Source organism: Anastrepha obliqua, chromosome 2, assembly GCF_027943255.1.
Source record: "Anastrepha obliqua isolate idAnaObli1 chromosome 2, idAnaObli1_1.0, whole genome shotgun sequence".
Taxonomy (NCBI): domain Eukaryota; kingdom Metazoa; phylum Arthropoda; class Insecta; order Diptera; family Tephritidae; genus Anastrepha; species Anastrepha obliqua.
In genome coordinates this window covers 95,510,349-95,528,119 of record NC_072893.1, presented here as the reverse complement: position 1 = coordinate 95,528,119, position 17,771 = coordinate 95,510,349, and the positions used below count along the sequence as shown (strand labels likewise).

Genomic DNA, 17,771 nt, shown 5'->3' with positions numbered 1-17,771 from the left:
CTGTGCTGCGTATGATTGTATTAAACGATAAACTGCAAGAAATAGTTTCCATTTAGCTTCAATTGAACTTTCTTTTTTTTTTTAAGACAAGTCCACGAAGCATTAATACCATTCTTTGCTGCAGCTGTTCTGTTTTCAACATGTTTTTTAAAATTCATCTGAGGTGTTATTTCCACTCCTAAGTAAGTATATCGAGACACAGTCTGTATTTCTTCCTTACTATAATACCATTTCTCCTCTTTACTAAGTTTCCCACCTTTTCTGAACACCATTATTTGAGACTTTGAGCGGTTTACTTCAAGATTCCACAGGTTGCAGTAGCTTTCAAGGTTACTAATCATCACTTGTAGTTTGTCTGGGAGATCCGCTAACAAAATGATATCATCTGCATGCATTAGAAGTCTAGTATTTTTCCCTTCTATGTTTAATCCTCCTTCTAAGCTTTCATGTAAGTCGTTTATGTAAAGAGCAAATAGTATTGGCGACAATAACTGGCGACTTTCTTATTTTCTTCGAATTTTAAATGGACAATAGCGGCTAAATTGAATATATTGTCGACTGTGGAGTAATTCTTTCTGAAGCCGTTTAAGACACTGTTCTTTTCAGAGGTTATTCTTTCGTTAATTATGCCCACCATAACTTTAGCAATGCAGTTCATGAATGAAATTCCTCTGTAGTTTCCTACCAGGGCAGGATCCCCTTTTTTGAACTTTTTGACTGTATGCAATGTATAGGGTCACTGATTCGCCGCGTTGTTTCGGTTAATCATTTCATTCATAACATTTCTCGCCTACTGCCCCCAAAGAAGAGAGCACCAATCCCAGAACAAATGATTTTGGTTCAATAATTGATCTTACATTCGATAGTACTAGTTTCTTTCGGGTTTTCCTCATGGAAAATAAGCGACTACTCTATCCAAAGTGACAATTCAGCTGTAGTATGTGAGATAACTGTTGACAAGGGTTTCAAGAATAGGCAAACGCCACTTCTGGGATTGAATGCTACTCCTCTTTATGCTGCTATATTTACAAAAACCCTATATTCGAAGAATATTTTTTGGGAATATTGCTGGAGCGAAAGCATAGCTAGCCTTCGTAACAAGTGTCTCATGAAGAGACTTCCATCGATCAGGAAGGAGGGTGAATTTTCCGGAGAGACAAACACTGTATAGAGCTGCCCTGTACCTGTCTAAAACAAGAAATCATAGGTAGATAGAAAGTAGACGCTATAGTTTCTAGAGATATATGTTGAGCCGTTCATATTTCGTGGAGTTCGGCTTACAAGATTGTCAAAAAAACTGAAGGGTCCTAAGGGCGACAGAGAGCCGGGCTTTTATAACTTTTAAAATAAAAAAATTTCGAAAGAAGTTATACTTGAACTTTCATTTTATTTGACATACAATTTTTAGCAAACCCGGACTTTTACTTTTCTACTCCAATAATAATAGTTAAACTTGGCCTAATATTTTTTTAGGCTGAACTAAAAGTTATTTCTCAACAATGAGTCCTTTCCAAACAAAGTTACTATACAATCATACTTCCATATCGTAAGGATTCCCAAAGTAGCAGAATTGAAGCAGTTTTGAAATAACAATAACTCAGTGAGGGTTGCCATCTATATTATATATTTTTTATAATTTAATAATATTTTTTAGGCCAAATAAAAGTTCTTGCTCAATAATAAACAAACTGCTAGCCTACAACAATAGTATTAAGACATTTTTAAATTTTTATGGCAACACAGGCAATTATTTAATTTGGATAGGCGTAAAAGAGTCCAAAATTGTTAGGCTAGGTTTAACTGTAATTATTAGTTCAGAAAAATAAATGTACCGATTTTTCCATTATTATAGTACTCTTTTCCAAAAAGTTTGAAAATGAATTCTAGAATTCTTGCAGAGGAGGTCCTGAAGATCAAAGGGACTTTCATCTATGACAAAATTTTTCTCCGCGCTTTTTTAGCCTCGGAAAAAAATAATGTTAAATTGGGCTCCTAAGGGCGGACTAACTTCCAAAAATAGCAATCCTATTCGTGGCGACGAATTGAAACAATAGAGTTCAAAGCGGACGGATAATATTCCATAACATTAAATAGATTAAATTATATATACATACATATACAAATACGCAGTTTCATGAGGATAATGTATTTCAGCAACTCATTTTATAGTAATTTATTTCCCAATAGGGTAATTTAACAATCAAATGGTTTGCGCGGCTAGTGAATGGCAGATCGACATCAAACGCGTCGCATGTCCTTTTGACCTATTCCAGCACAATGGACATACAGATATCTAAATTTTATGATGTGAATGTGTTCCATTCGCGTAATTACAGCGAACTTCCAATTGTTTTTGTTTTCAAACGCGAAGTTAAATAAGGATTATTATAGACTTATTGTGACAGAAGAAGAATCGCATAAGAATGCGTGTTTTCGAAGTGAGCGAAAATGACGTGAGCAGAAGGGATTTTATCGCACTTGAATTGCCTGACGGCTTACGACGAAGTCGCTCGTCACTCGTCGATTGTCGTCGACTTTGCCTCTACCTGCATTTCGGCTGCCAACTTTGTCGGTCTGGGTTAGTAGGTGAACGTGAATTTTAGTTTGGTTTTTGTTTGGCACACACGCCCACAGAAACTGGTATTCACGAAACAAATCAGGCGCATAAAATGTATACTCGCAAATATGTAGGAGCACAACGACAATGACGGCGACGAAGTCTACACACGTCGGTTGCCTTTTAGCGCTTTTGATTTTGCTTTTGCACTTTGGGCCAACTAGAAATACTTTTAGTGCTTTCACACTTATTGAGGCGAGTAGAACTGCGTAAAGTGAATGTAAAGAATATTTTTTGTAATTTTTATTAGAACGTTGGACTGTTAGTGGTGTTAAGCGAAGAAAAGTGAGGAGATCCATGTGAAAAAGTGTGTAAAATAAAACAAGAAAAAATGTCAGTAAATTTAAAATAATGAATTTACATAGTGACTTTATTTCTATAAAATAAAAACAAAAACAAAAACAGCAGTACCATATCCTTATAAGTGGGCAGGATAGCGCCTAGCATCACATACATATACACACCAATATCCTCCGCCTTTAGACTTTCGCTGCCGCATTGTTAATGCCGCCGCCATTTGTCGTTCCTTCACCTGCAACGGTTCCATGCGTACACATGTATAAGTACATACACACATGAGCACTCGTATGTAGGTGCGATTGACGCAAATTGTTGCGGTCGGCTATTTCTATTCATTGTTGTGCAATTTCTCTCTGAAATAACGCTCAGTGAAATATCGGTTGCCGCCGTCGTCGCTTTTGCAGAGTTCGGTTTGCCCTCTGTCACCTGCTGACTATGAAATGAGGAAATCTTCCTACAGTTAATTGTGTCACTAATACTGGCAGTGTCTTATAATTGCATTCAAACGAAAATAGTGTACTACAATCAGTGTGGGCAAAAATAGCAGAAGTGAATTGAATATATGAAAAGTAAAAAACACTAACCGAGAGACGCCACAACGGTGGTTCAAGGAGAAAGAGATGAGAAGGGGAGAATGTATGCTTAAAAAAGTGAGATGTAAAATAAATAATAATAAAAACTAATACGAGCATTATTATTGCTTCTGCAGGCTTTAATTAGCAGTGGCAGAGGTGTCTCATGCGCGATTTCTGGTTAAGAATGAAGGACTGTGAAATCACCCAATTATGTGTTGATAAAATAAGTAAACGTTTTTAACGAGAATGAATATAAAACGAAACTCTTAGTGTTTGATGTCAACAAGCAACTAAACAGCGCTGCAAGAGTGGAACGTTTATTTAGATAAAAATACCGTCCAGCAAATCATAAATTTGTTGAATAATTTGCTTTCATTTGTCATTCGACATATATAGGAAAAGTAAAGAGTAAGTTATTATTAAGCACTAACTTGGATAAAAAATGTGTTAAGTCATAGCAATCAAACCCATATTGGTAGTTCTATAATAAAATGGACATACCTCGATATGTACATATGTATCATATGTATGTAGAAGCCAAGATCTCCACAACTAGACCTCCCCTTTCTGGGTGCAATCAAGTACTATATTTGTATTAATTTATGTATAATATTTATAGTGGAATCACAACGAATCGTTTCAGGGTCTGAGCTGTTCGCTATAATAAATAAAAACGCGCAAATAAAATTCCCGCTGAAACTTTCTTTCGAATACTTTAAAAACACCTTAAGTATCTTAAATTCCAGGGGCGTCAGTTCTATAGTGAAGAATTGCGAAACTTGTCTTCTCAACTCATCTTTCCGCTGTTATTACCATTTTTATTATTAAGGCATGCTCCGAACAGCAGTCGCCGGAATCTTCACTAGAAAAGCGCCATCTTAAAGCCATTAAGTCTCCGAATTTTTCGCGAAATGTTCGGCCGTTTTTCCTGTCAGCCAGCATCTCAAGCTCTTCACACTCACCTAATTCGGTCTCTCAAAAAAATACAATTTCCACGTCGCTCTGCTAGCAACGTCTTTTCAGCCTTCGGCAACGCAGTATTCCCCGTCGTATCAGTAATTTTTGTATATTATCTAATTTATTGAGTAGTACTCTCGAAAGCAAGAACGAATCAAGTTCCCAATCTTGTGGCTTTTACAATTCCAGCTTTTATTCGTCAAGATTTTCTTGCTATGTTAAACACACATTTTGATTACAGAAGTGCAAATCGATGTGAGGCCTTCGCACATCAGATCGATGTATGTTACTTTATTTATTTACTCGTTTTCATAGTGGGCAGTTATACACTGCTTTAAAATATGGTGTGTGAGGAACCGAATCCTGCAGATCAAACTACAATTTTCAATATTTGAAAGATTGTGAAAGTAACCGCTATTGTTTTTTTTAAATATGCCCAGATACCCTATGAGCAAAAAGTGCCGAGAATGTTTAATTTAAACGAACCCCGCTCGTGGGAACCGGCCCACATTTTTCTCTTATGTTGGTAGGACTGTAAGGCACACATCTGTCACTTTTTAGCGCCATTGGATCATTTGAGAGATGCTGTACGTCGCAGACGGCCGGAAATGTGGACAAACAATTCTTGGATTTAGCATGATGATAACGCGCCATCGCATCGAGCCCAAAGTATGCTGGATTATTTGACCAAACACCAAGTAAATACCATCGTGCAAGCACCGTATTCACCTGATATGACCCCTTGCGACTTCTTTTTGTTTCCCAAGTTGAAGTTACCATTTCGTGGAAGGAGGTTTTAGTCGATAGAGGAGATCAAAGAGAATGCGACGAAGGAGCTGAAGGCCATCCCTTCGTCGGCCTACCAGTGGTGCATGGACTGGGTTAAACGTTGACATATGTGTGTTGCTTCAGACGGGTCATATCTTGAAGGAGATAAAATAAATTTACCTGTTTTATTTAAACAATCCCGGTACTTTCTGATCCTAGGGTATATCTTACTTTTTTTTCCTCCTAGTAATCACGGGAAATATACATATATCTATTTATCTGGGCATATATATATAATATATTATAATAATTATATTATATATTAGGCCGGATCGATTTGTGGGGAGGCAAAAAAAATCGCCCATTGCTCTGTGAAAATCATATTCCAGGGATCAAAATAAGAAACTTTGCCGAAAGAACCATACCTCTAAAACGAATTCTGATGTCTCCCAATTTGGGTCGAACTTTTTAGTTTCTTTTCTCATGTAAAGGCCAAAAATGGTGATATTTTGAAATGATTGTTTGGGGAACCCCCCAGGGGAGTTCCAGGGGGTGTGCCACTGGCATGGGTGGATCGGCGGTCCAAAGTTAGTGGGGGTCGGTCATACATTTGGACTCGATTGGAGCACTCTAAATGGGTCAAAGTGGGATTTTTCGTTCGACCCAAATTGGGGGACATCAGAATTCGTTTTAGAGGTATGGTTCCTTCGACAAAGTTTCTTATTTTGATCCCTAGAATACGATTTTCACAGAGCAATGAGCGATTTTTAAATCGACCCGCCCTAATATATATATATATATATTACATTCCGTTTGTTAAATTATTTTTTATCCTGGCGATAAGTGTGATCTTTTGTCGGATTGGAAATTATTATCGAAGGATGTACGATTCAAGACACGTTTCTCCCTTTTCCTCTAAGCGTGGCCTACTAAATCCAACTCAGAATTGCATTTTATTAAATATGTGTAATAAAAAATTTAAATATCCTCTTAATATTCATATTTGAAGACTCAAAACTATTTTAATGTTTTCAATGCCAATAATAATTTTTTTAGGTATTATTATTTCAAACCGTTTGCTTCCAACAATTGTCTAAGCCTGCCTTAAAAAATCATGTGTTCGTAAAGCATGGTTTTAACGATAGATAAGAAATTACAGATGATGATGTTCCTTCGCATATAGGCCATTGAAAATTTAAATCACTTGGAATTGTGCTAGTGAAGAATATCGCTAGAAAAGGTAGTTTTTCTAATCTCTACGCTACCCAAAAAAAAATACAACTCAAAAACTATTTTTATGTCTATATATATATATATATATGTATATATAATTGACGCTTACCCCCTTTTTGGGCGTTTAGCCGAGCTCCTCCTTCTATTCGTGGCGTGCGTCTTGATATTGTTCCACAAATGTGTCTCTATGCAAATTAATTGCTCCAAACATTACACAGTGTCTCATATCACTGCAATTAGGAAACAACGTTTTTTTTATTTTTAGCATATATACATATGTACGTATAGGTATATGCTGGAGAAAATATCAGACAATAGAAAAAAATTCATTTAAGAGCGTTACTTTATTTTGACATTTTATGAGTTCACAAAATGAAAATCCCAAATGTAATTAATAAGTTAGATAGCCCAACAAGATAATAAACACACTCACCTCACTACCATCCATATATGAATATATAATTACTTAAGTATGTATATGTGCATATAATATTTACTTATATAGAGCCCAATGAGCAGAAAAACAACGCGAAAATTAACAAGCCCATAACTCAAAATTAAGGTGTATGCATTAGTAGCAACAACTTAAACAAGCATACTTGATAAGTCACTGTTTGACAGAGCTGGAGCCATTTTATTCTCTTTCCTCCATATTTTTCATTAACCAACCGCCTACTGAACCGAGTTTCGTAGTGTGCATTTCGTATATTAGCGTAGTGAGAATGGAATACAATTGACTGCTATGAATATTGTATGGTTGATGGCCCCAAAGCCATCACTTGGAAAATTTAAAGGAGAAAATATCACACATGCATATGTGCATATGTATGTGCAAAGTGCTTACTTTGCATTAATAAAATTTTCTCCTTTTTTTATTGTTATTGATAAAGCGTTTTTCAGTAAAAGCGCTTCAACTTTTTAAAAACACAAACGGTTTGACTTTTTTGACTAATTTTTTTTTATTATCGAGTTTGAACATATACATTTAAGTATGAAATTCGATTTCTTTTGCATGACCACCGCGTGCACGACCACTCTTTTGCATAAATCGGCCGAAATTCCAGCAATTTCGCGTTCAATATTGGCTCTGAGCTCACAAATCGTCACCGGCTTATTACTGTAGACCAATGACTTCACATAACCCCAAAGAAAATAGTCTAGAGGCGTCAAATCACACGAGCGCGGCGGCCATTCGACCGGCCCATTTCTGGAAATAATGCGATCATCGAACTTACTCTTCAACAAATCAATTGTAGCGTGTGCTGTGTGGCTTGTGGCCCCGTCCTGTTGAAACCACATGCCGTCTAAGTCCATACCATTCAATTGCGGCCAAAAATAATCGTTTATCATGTCGCGGTATCGATTTCCATTCACAGTAACGTGGCGATCGTTCTCGTCAACGAAAAAATATGGGCCAATTACGCCGCCGGCATGTAAACCGCACCAAACAGTGATTTTTTCGGGATGCAACGGTGCCTCATGAATTACGTGTGGATTGCTTTCTGCCCAGTAACGCATATTTTGCTTGTTGACAAAGCCATTGAGCCAAAAGTGAGCTTCATCACTGAAGATGATTTTTTGGAAAAAATCTGGATCATTTTCGAGTTGATCTTCAGCCCAATTTACGAATCGACGTCGCTTCAAATGGTCAAACGGCTTCAGTTCTTGTGTCAGCTTGATCTTGTACGGATGTAGGCCAAGATCTTTTCGCAAAATTCGCCACAATGACGACACAGAAAGGCCCAATTGTTGAGAACGTCGTGTGAGCGACACATTTGCGTCTTCTTGAACTGAAGCCCTGGCGGCAGCAATATTTTCAACACTTCGTGCACTTCTTGCTCTCACTGGCACCGGAACATTATGTAGCGAAAACGTAGATACAAACTTTTTCACTAGACGGTCGATTGTCGAACGGGATGGCTTATTAAATGGACCGTAAAATGGCCGTAATGCTCTTAAAGTAGCAGCAACAGAACGATTATTTTCATAAAAAATTTGCACGATTTGCAATCGTTGCTCAAGTGTGTAGCGTTCCATGATGAAATGTATACTAATGAAGTTTACAAATGACAAGCGAAAAATAAAAAATATTGCGTCGTTCGGTCTCCCTTTCGGAAAAAAGTTGAAGCGCACCTATTGAAAAACGCTTTATAAATAGTGGTGTGCGATGAAATGGATTTACTATTCTCGATTTGAAATATAAAAAGATTATCAACAAGTAAGGAAGGCTAAATATACTTAAAAAATACTCTATATACATACTATATAAATATATTACTAAGCTTTATATGCCCGCACACATTTTAGTAAAATTTGATTCGAAAATGGATGGAGGTGGGGAGCAATACGTGTACCAAGTTTGGTCGAATTTTTTAAGTCGCTATCGAGATACACTTATTTACCCAAAAAAGGCGTGATACGATATGATTCGTATATATTTCCTTGGGTTCATCATTTGTAACAAATTTTAGTAATTTTGCTTCATTTATAACAGGGATATCACTTTTTTTGTTTTCTGAAAGAAAGCAGGTGCCAATTTTTTTATATTCGCTCTATAGGTTCGCCCATTGTGTCAGAGGAATTTAAAAATAGCGCACAAATGTACCCTAACCGCATATCAACTTTTATAGAGCAAAGCCAATTAAAAACTCCGAGTAAAACCAAGCTTATTTCCTTTTGGTCTTTACAACGGAGAAACTGTCATCAGTAGCATCGCACGGCTAGCCAGTGAATGCCAATGTATGTATTTGTGGAGCTCAACATTCAATCATTTTCGCTTATCATTAAGCCTAAATAGGCTCCTCAATCCAGAGCAATACTTCTTAAAACGAGAAATTTTGCATTGGATTTTGAAGTTTATTAAAACGTTACGGAGAACTTAACAACCATTTGACATTATACCACTTCCGGTTTTTTCTCTTGGCTTATGGCTCACCTTAATTACATACCACTGTATCCATGCATTTGAACATTTACATACATATAATGAAACCCATCAAACGCAAATTTCGTGCGGGTAATTACAAACGACACCGGTGAGTGTTGAGCCCAGTAGGGAAATCGAAAAATTCGTCAAGGTAAAGAGAAAGGATAATGAACCACAGGTGCATAATTTGGTACTGTGTGAGTTTCAAGCATTAGCTCATTTTCCACGAGTTTGGAGCTTAGTGCTATTATTCTCATATTTGCACGTTTATATGTACATATATGTATGTTATAAGTATATTTCTCAGCATGTGATATTGGTACGAGTATTTTCCTTGCCGTGCACTTGGATATCGTATAATTAATGCCCTTATTTTGTACACATATTAGTGCAAATATGTCTGTATGTGCATATGCGCATATTATTAAGAGTATTGGCCATAGTTTGTGCGTGCAGCAGAGCTTATAATGAATAATAACAATGACGTCTCGTCTCGCCCCGTCCCGTCAATCAATCAGCCATTCAATCACTCATACGCGTAGCCAAGAAGGAATTTTTGGGTTCAAACCCCCCTCGAAATTTTTATACCAATAAAGAATGCCACTTTTCATCATACTAAACACGACAAAGAAATTCAAAAATACAGTCATTTGTCAAAATTATATTCCAAAAGATTTATAAAATAGTGTCGGCCAAAACGTGCAAATTGTGCGGTTTGCTTTCGTGTTTTTACGCCAAGTATACCGATGCGTAAGCGCGATGTAATGAATTGATAAAATAATGCTGAGAAGCAAGCGGAAATTACTAACTTCATTTAAAAAAAAGAGGTTGTCTGTAAAGTCGGTTTACTGACGATAGTTTAACGTGACAACGTCATAAGAAAAAATTGATGGAATGGTTGCAATTTTCAAATCAAAATTTTAATTTTATTTGTTTGATAGATATTTTGTATGGATATAGAGGAGGAGGTAAATGGAATTGCAATGGAATAGGTCAAGTTACATTTACACAAACGTGAAAAATGACGTAACATTTATCAAATTCATGAAAGATTTCTTCAATTTCGATTGTGCATCAAACGTCAATAAGTATGTGCTCATAGGCTATTATTTTTTTATTGAATTTTTGGATTCTCCATCGTCGATTTTATATGTGGTCAAAATTTTGTCAAATTCTAGTTCCACAAAGTGGGTCAAAACGTCAGTCAAAAAATAATAAATATTTACAGATATAACGAGATTTGAGTGAGAGCTACTTTCGACAAAAAGTTTGAAATTCATTTTCTCAAAACATCAAAAAATGTATAGGCTATTTTAATACTAAGGGGACGATATGATACCAGTACATAAAGATCGACAGATTTTTTAATTATCTATGCTATAAAGGTGAATGTCTGTACGTTGTCCGCGCATCACTACGAAACGATAACACCAAATGAGGAAAAAATTTTTATACATTCATATTTTCACCCAATGAAGGTTATAGGCATGTTTTTATGAGGGAACTCCCTTCCCACAGCCCCCAGGCCGCGCCACCACTCTCATTCGTCACTAATAATCGAATATTTGCTTAAATTTAATCTAAAAAATCTTAGTTATTCCTATTTCCCACTATTTATAGCACACTCTAGACTTCATAATCCGTATAAGCTGTTCAACTGTGACCCAAATGCAAAGTTCAAAAACGGGTTGAGATAGAAAATTAATAAAAATAATTTTGCTTGATATTTTTCGGATTGATTGTTTTGATTTTGTTCAACGAGGCATAGCAACGGATGCCGGGTATTGTAATATTATGGTTATTAAAAAAAAATTATTTTCTATGAAACTATTGTTTGTAATTCTTTTATATACATATCCTAAATCCCTCAAAACTACTCCTACGCGAGCGGGGCCGCGGGTTAAAGCTAGTAAATATATATTTCATAACTTCCAAGACTTTTTTCCTGGAACGCATCTTGTCTTGACGATAATGCTATACTATGTAAATTAAAAAAAATCATATCTTTTATAGTGATGGCTTAGAAGGTCATTTGAGAAAATTCAGTTGGAATAAAATCTTTGGTATAAAATAATTTGCAATGTGGAGTTCGAGGAACGGCCAAAAATAAATTTAATATAACTTCTGCTCAAATATGAACGAGACGGTAGCAATAAAACGGTCCGCGGATGACATATGACAAAAATAAAATTTTTTGTTTTTTGGTAGGACTGTTATAAGCTTACATGGCAAATTTCAGCGTGATATGTCACATAGTTTGTTTTCTGTGCTACTGTAAACAAGTCAAGCTCGAGTGTGTTTTTCGAATTTAACGATGGAAATTCAAGTTGAACAAAGAATTTGTTTGAAATTTTGTTATTCCAACAAAATTTCGGCTTCAGACGCCTTAAAAATGTTGCAGACAACCTATGGGGACTCTGCTCTATCGCGTGCACGTGTTTTCCAGTGGTACAAATCGTTCAAAGAGGGCCGTACATCGGTTGAAAACTTGCCTCATGAACGTCGTCCAGCAACATCAGTAAACGACGAAAACATCGGAAAAGTAAAGGAAATTGTGCTTGAAAATCGCACAAATCGCAAAATCGGTTAACGCTGAATATTATTTAGACGTTTTAAAGCGTTTGCGCAAGAACATTCGTCTTAAAAGGACGGAATTGTGGGACAACAAGTCATGGTTCTTGCATCACGATAATGCACCAGCTCATACATCACGTCTTGTTCGCGATTTTTTGAACAAAAATAATGTTAATATTGTTCCGCCAGCTCCGTATTCGCCTGATATGGCTCCATGTGACTTTTTCCTGTTTCCCAAGCTCAAGTTGCCGCTCCGTGGAAAACATTTTGAGACAATTGAAGTCATAAAAGATAATTCGAAGAACACACTCGAGCTTGACTTGTTTACAGTAGCACAGAAAACAAACTATGTGACATATCACGCTGAAATTTGCCATGTAAGCTTATAACAGTCCTACCAAAAAACAAAAAATTTATTTTTGCCATATGTCATCCGCGGACCGTTTTATTAATAACGTCTCGTTCATATTTGAGCAGAAGATACCATTTATTAACTACTTGTATGACTTTAGCAACTCCTCCCATAACAATCGGTATGAAAATAGAAAACAATTTGAAGATAAAACTGCATTGCTTCATGTGATTAAATCAGCTTGGTCCAAGCTCTTTAGTGGTCATCTACATCTAACGAATATTATAAATGTGAAAGTTTGCATGTTTATGGGTTTGTGAGTTTGGTTGTTTGTGACTCAATCACGCGAAAACGAGTGAACAGATTTGCATGAAATTCTGCACACAGTTTATGACCTGAATTGAAAATAGGCTATGAAGACAGGTGCCACCATTTAAAATTAATTCAATTAAAATTAATAAGCTCCACCAAATATTGCATTGCAGTGTCACATTCAAAAAGTTTAAGAGAATTTAATTTTGAAAATAGGAGGGGTAGCAACCTGTTTGGAAAATGAAGTTCATGTAAAAATAATAAAACAAATGAAATATATTGTAACAGTATGGGTGTCAAAGGCAAAAGTTATGAAGCATATTATTTTGCATATATTTTTGAAAAGGTTTACCAAACATTCTTTTGGGTTGGGGAATAAGTTCGTAGCGCTTTTACTGAAGACTTTGTTTTAAACAAAAAACAATAATTATATCAATAAGTTAATAAATTATATGAACGCCGTTGCTGTTAACAACCTTTTCCCACCTCTTAATCAATTTGATGATGCCGTTCCGTCAAAAATCGTAAGGTCTGGTGTCAAAGAAGTTATTGAGCCAGTTTTTAAGGACCTCTTTGTTATCGAAGGTAACGACCTTTATATGGTTTGACAAGAAGCGGAAAAGATGGTAATCGATTGGTGCAAGGTTCGAAAAAAGCGGCGGATGCTGAATGACCTCCTATTCGAGCTGTTGGAGCGCGGCTTTGAGGGCTTGTGCAACATGGACCTGGCGTTGTCGTGAAGGTGTATGGTTTGACCATGTCGATCAGGTCTTTTTAGTCGAATAGCCTCATTCACGCGGTGTAGGGGGCAATGTAGAACACTTTGCTGACCGTGGCGTTGGCGTATCTCCGGGAGCCACCCACTCATTTCTTTGCTTCATACTGACGTATAGGCACCATTTCTCATCTCCCTATGACACCTTAGACCTCGACGAAAAGCAAAGAAGAGCAGGTGTGGATAATGTTTAGTTTTGCCTCCTTGGTATTCCATTTCTAAGCTTTTCCCGTGGCCAACTATTTATGGCTTACTCTAGACTTGGTATCCCCGATAAATCCCCCAAATTAGGAGGCCAAATATGTTGTTTATCCTCTAGGTTGAGATGAAAAATTAATAAAAATGTTTTTGTTTAATTTTTTTCTAATTGGTTGTTTTTACTTTATTTATTAAAACGTAGCAAAGCAAGCCGGGTATCAGTTCGGGTTTAGTAATTAGATAAAACAAATAACAGTTTAAATCAAAACGTCTTTTTATCTTAAGATTTTCAAGGTCAAATAGATTTTAATTTACAATTACCCCTGAACAGGATTTTTTATCAATCCCTTTTCTTAGAACATAATTATATTACTGACAAAAACAATTTCTCTAACGACTATGAGGAGGGATTTAACAGAAAAACAAAAGGAAAATATTTATCCTTAGTCAAGTGAGAAGAAGTGCATTGAAGAAGTACGATGTCACAAGATCGGTTGAATGGGGTGGCATGCTTTTAAGTCTATAGAGATTTAAACTACTATGGTGGAAAGAGTTTTAGAAAAAACAAGCGACGTGTGGAAATGAAATTATAATTTTTTCCCGGAGACTAAATGTCTTTTTTTTCATTGTGATTTGGGTTTAATTTTCTCATTTTATAAACCTAAGCTATTACAAATTTTTGCAAAGTATGTTCGCCATCTAGTCGCCGAAACGCACCTGGCGCTACAAATGTTTTGCTCCTGTGTATTTCTTGACTTACAGTAGAATCAGATAACGCTGAAGGTTTGTGCACCACGGAATCTATGTGCTAATTATTCGTTTGCTACATACCCTCCTTATTAAAAATGATTTTTTATGGTTTTATTTATTTATTTAGCGTATCGTACTAGCTAATCGTTGTTAGTTTCTTAAAATGCAAAGAAAGTGTAATTATCCTAACAGTTTTTGATACGTACATGCATACATATTAGGGCGGGTCGATTTAAAAATCGCTCATTGCTCTGTGAAAATCGTATTCTAGGGATCAAAATAAGAAACTTTGCCGAAGGAACCATACCTCTAAAACGAATTCTGATGTCCCCCAATTTGGGTCGAACGAAAAATCCCACTTTGACCCATTTAGAGTGCTCCAATCGAGTCCAAATGTATGACCGACCCCCACTAACTTTGGACGGCCGATCCACCCATGCCAATGACACACCCCTGGAACTCCCCTGGGGGGTTCCCCATACAATCATTTCAAAATATCAACATTTTTGGCCTTTACATGAGAAAAGAAACTAAAAAGTTCGACCCAAATTGGAGGACATCAGAATTCGTTTTAGAGGTATGGTTCCTTCGGCAAAGTTTCTTATTTTGATCCCTAGAATATGATTTTCACAGAGCAATGGGCGATTTTTTTGCCTCCCCACAAATCGACCCGGCCTAATATATATGTATGTGACGAAAAGTCAAAGTGAAGCAGTGTTGTCGTGATTTTGGCTTATCTGTGGCTCATTGAAATAATGATTGGGTATCTCATACGGCGGTCGCCGTAGCCGAATGGGTTGGTGCGTGACTACCATTCGGAATTCACAGAGAGAACGTAGGTTCGAATCTCGGTGAAACAGCAAAATAAAGAAAAACATTTTTCTAATAGCGGTCGCCTCTCGGCAGGCAATGGCAAACCTCCGATTGTGTTTCTGCCATGAAAAAGCTCCTCATAAAAATATGTGCCGTTCGGAGTCGGCTTGAAACTGTAGGTCCCTTCATTTGTGTAACAACATCAAGACGCACACCACAAATAGGAGGAGGAGCTCGGCCAAACACCCAGAAAGGGTGCACGCGCCAATTATATATATATATATCTCATATATTATGCATAACATGCGTCAAGAATCTGACAGGTTGGGCGAAACGAAAGCGATATATGGCTTTTGGAAAACTCGTCATTTGGACAGAGGCTATAGAGCTCGTCAAAATAGAGATGAAATTAGAAGACGCTAACGATGAACATAGAGAAAGGATAATTATTATTATTATTGGCCGAGCTTCTTCTCCTATTTGTAGTCTTGATATTGATATTGAAAAGGTTTTGCCATTGCCTGTCGAGGGGTACTTCATCTCTTTCCATTATTTGGTGTTTCATATCCGGGTTTTCGAAGCTTGGCACAACCGAATGGCGGTCACACACTAACCTATTCGACTACGGCGGCCACTCATGGAGGTTACATCTGGATATTTCCAGCATGAAAAAACGATGCCAGGGGAAATCGAGTCCTCTTATGTTGGGATGTTGCAAGTGACCAGCCTGTAGTCAAATACTGCAGAAGATAAATTGTTTTATACCCCTGTGCACTGTTAAAGGGACGAGATAGATGTAGATATGTGTACTTATATATATATAATACAAAATGCTGTGAAAGATGAGAGGAGTCAATTTAGATATGTCTGTCCGTCCGTCCCTATATCCGCTCGTGCGCACGACAACTTGAGCAAAAATTAATGTATTTCAATGAAACTTCGTACACACATTACTCTTTGAGCAAGGCAGTTTTCTATTGAAAATGGGCGAGTAATCACACTCACTTCCCATATAACGGTAATTTTCGAAAACGGAAACGAAACGGAAAGTGATAGATATCTCAGTTTTAAAAAAGCAATATTACTAAAATTTTTTGGAATTTGGGACTTGTCCCTTTTGGTAAATACGTGCATTTCGAGAACGATTTAAGGGGTTACATGGGTTTCGTCGGGTAAAAAAAGGCCTGTTTTCAATTTTTTTTGTTTTATGTAAAAAATTATTTATTTAATTCAAACTTTTTTCTGTCTTATAGATACATACCTATTTAAAGAATAATTTCTGCAATTTTCAAAGAAAAAAAATTAAAACTACTCCATTGTGACGTAATTTTCGGGGACCCCTCGAAAAAAAGGTGCGTCCGCGTTGTCAGCATAACTCCTGACAGGCTCATCAAAAATTGAAAAAACAAAAATAAGTGCTTTAGTTAAGACCATAAACTCGTCATTCAAGGAAAGAAAAAAAGTAAAAATTGGAATTTTGGCAGACATTTTTGCAAAAAAATGAAAATTTCGGTGAAATTTGCTTGACATTTTGTTTTTTTTTAAATAGTTGTAATTGAAAAAAAAAAAACAAAATCCTTCGTTCAAGCACGAGTAAATTGTATTTCGAACACCTGTGTAAAATTTCATTAAGATCGGTTGAGTAGTTTTCGAGAACATTTGACAACCGACTTTGAAAACACAGTTCCGAGAAAAACGCGTTTAAAGTTTTGAGTAACAATAAAAATGGCTTGGAGCGCACACCTTCCAAAAGTTGTATCTCCGAAACTATTAATCGGATTGACTTGAAAATTTAGGAAAATATTCATAAGATGTTGTAGAAATCAATAAGCCAAAAAAAAAATAAATCGATTTTTTGAACCACTAAACCCATGTAACCCCTTAATCAAAGATGTACATGTATTTAAACGCTTCCTATCAGCCTCATTCTCGGCCTCCTTATGAACTTGGGGCTATTTTCAGCTCAGTTAAAGTTCGGTCACATGATGCAGCAATAAATGTACAAAAATTAATCCACCCGTTCACATATGGCAGATTAGCTGCAAAATTGAAAATCAGCTGTCAAGACTGTTTTAAAAGATTTTTCTTCATAAAAAGTGTTTTTGGTTTGTTCAATTATTATTAACGAAGGGAAGAAAAGGCAAAGAGAAGCAATATTTAATTTAATTGCGCAATTTGCTGCTAGTAATAGACAATTGGAGGAAATCCGTGATCGACGTATACTGAGATTGCAAAAAATTATGGCAACAATTCGCATGCGAAATTCGATATTAAATTTTATAATAAGCAATAACAGGCCAAATCGTCTATAGACACAGGCTTTTTTCTTCAATATGAATACATAATTAATAATATGTAACAAAATTTTACTAGAATTATGTCTACAAACATCTTCTCTTTGCCGACATTCATTTTATTTAGTTCTTTGCTTTTACGTTTCTCCTTACATTTGTAATTATAATTATCGATAACGCAGAAAACACAGGATTTTACAGCAAAAAGTATATTTATAATCTGAGATTATTTTATAATCTCGGATTTCGGGAGAGAAAGTTTGTATCGTTAATCGCAGTTTTCACTTACGGATTGGTAGTTAAGCTCGAAAAAATAGATGATCTAGT

The 17,771-nt window shown here is 36.3% G+C and overlaps 1 protein-coding gene across 1 annotated transcript in view; it reads left to right on the top strand.

Annotated features, from left to right (window-relative positions):
- The first annotated feature begins 2,807 nt into the window (after positions 1-2,807).
- The window catches only part of LOC129238476 (potassium channel subfamily K member 1-like), a 57,263-nt gene continuing 42,299 nt past the window's right edge, over positions 2,808-17,771 (top strand). Inside the window, exons 1-2 of the mRNA XM_054873505.1 lie at positions 2,808-3,567; positions 3,627-3,900. The gene's annotated coding sequence lies outside the window, so the exon portion shown is untranslated. The remainder of the gene's footprint in view (positions 3,568-3,626; positions 3,901-17,771) is intronic.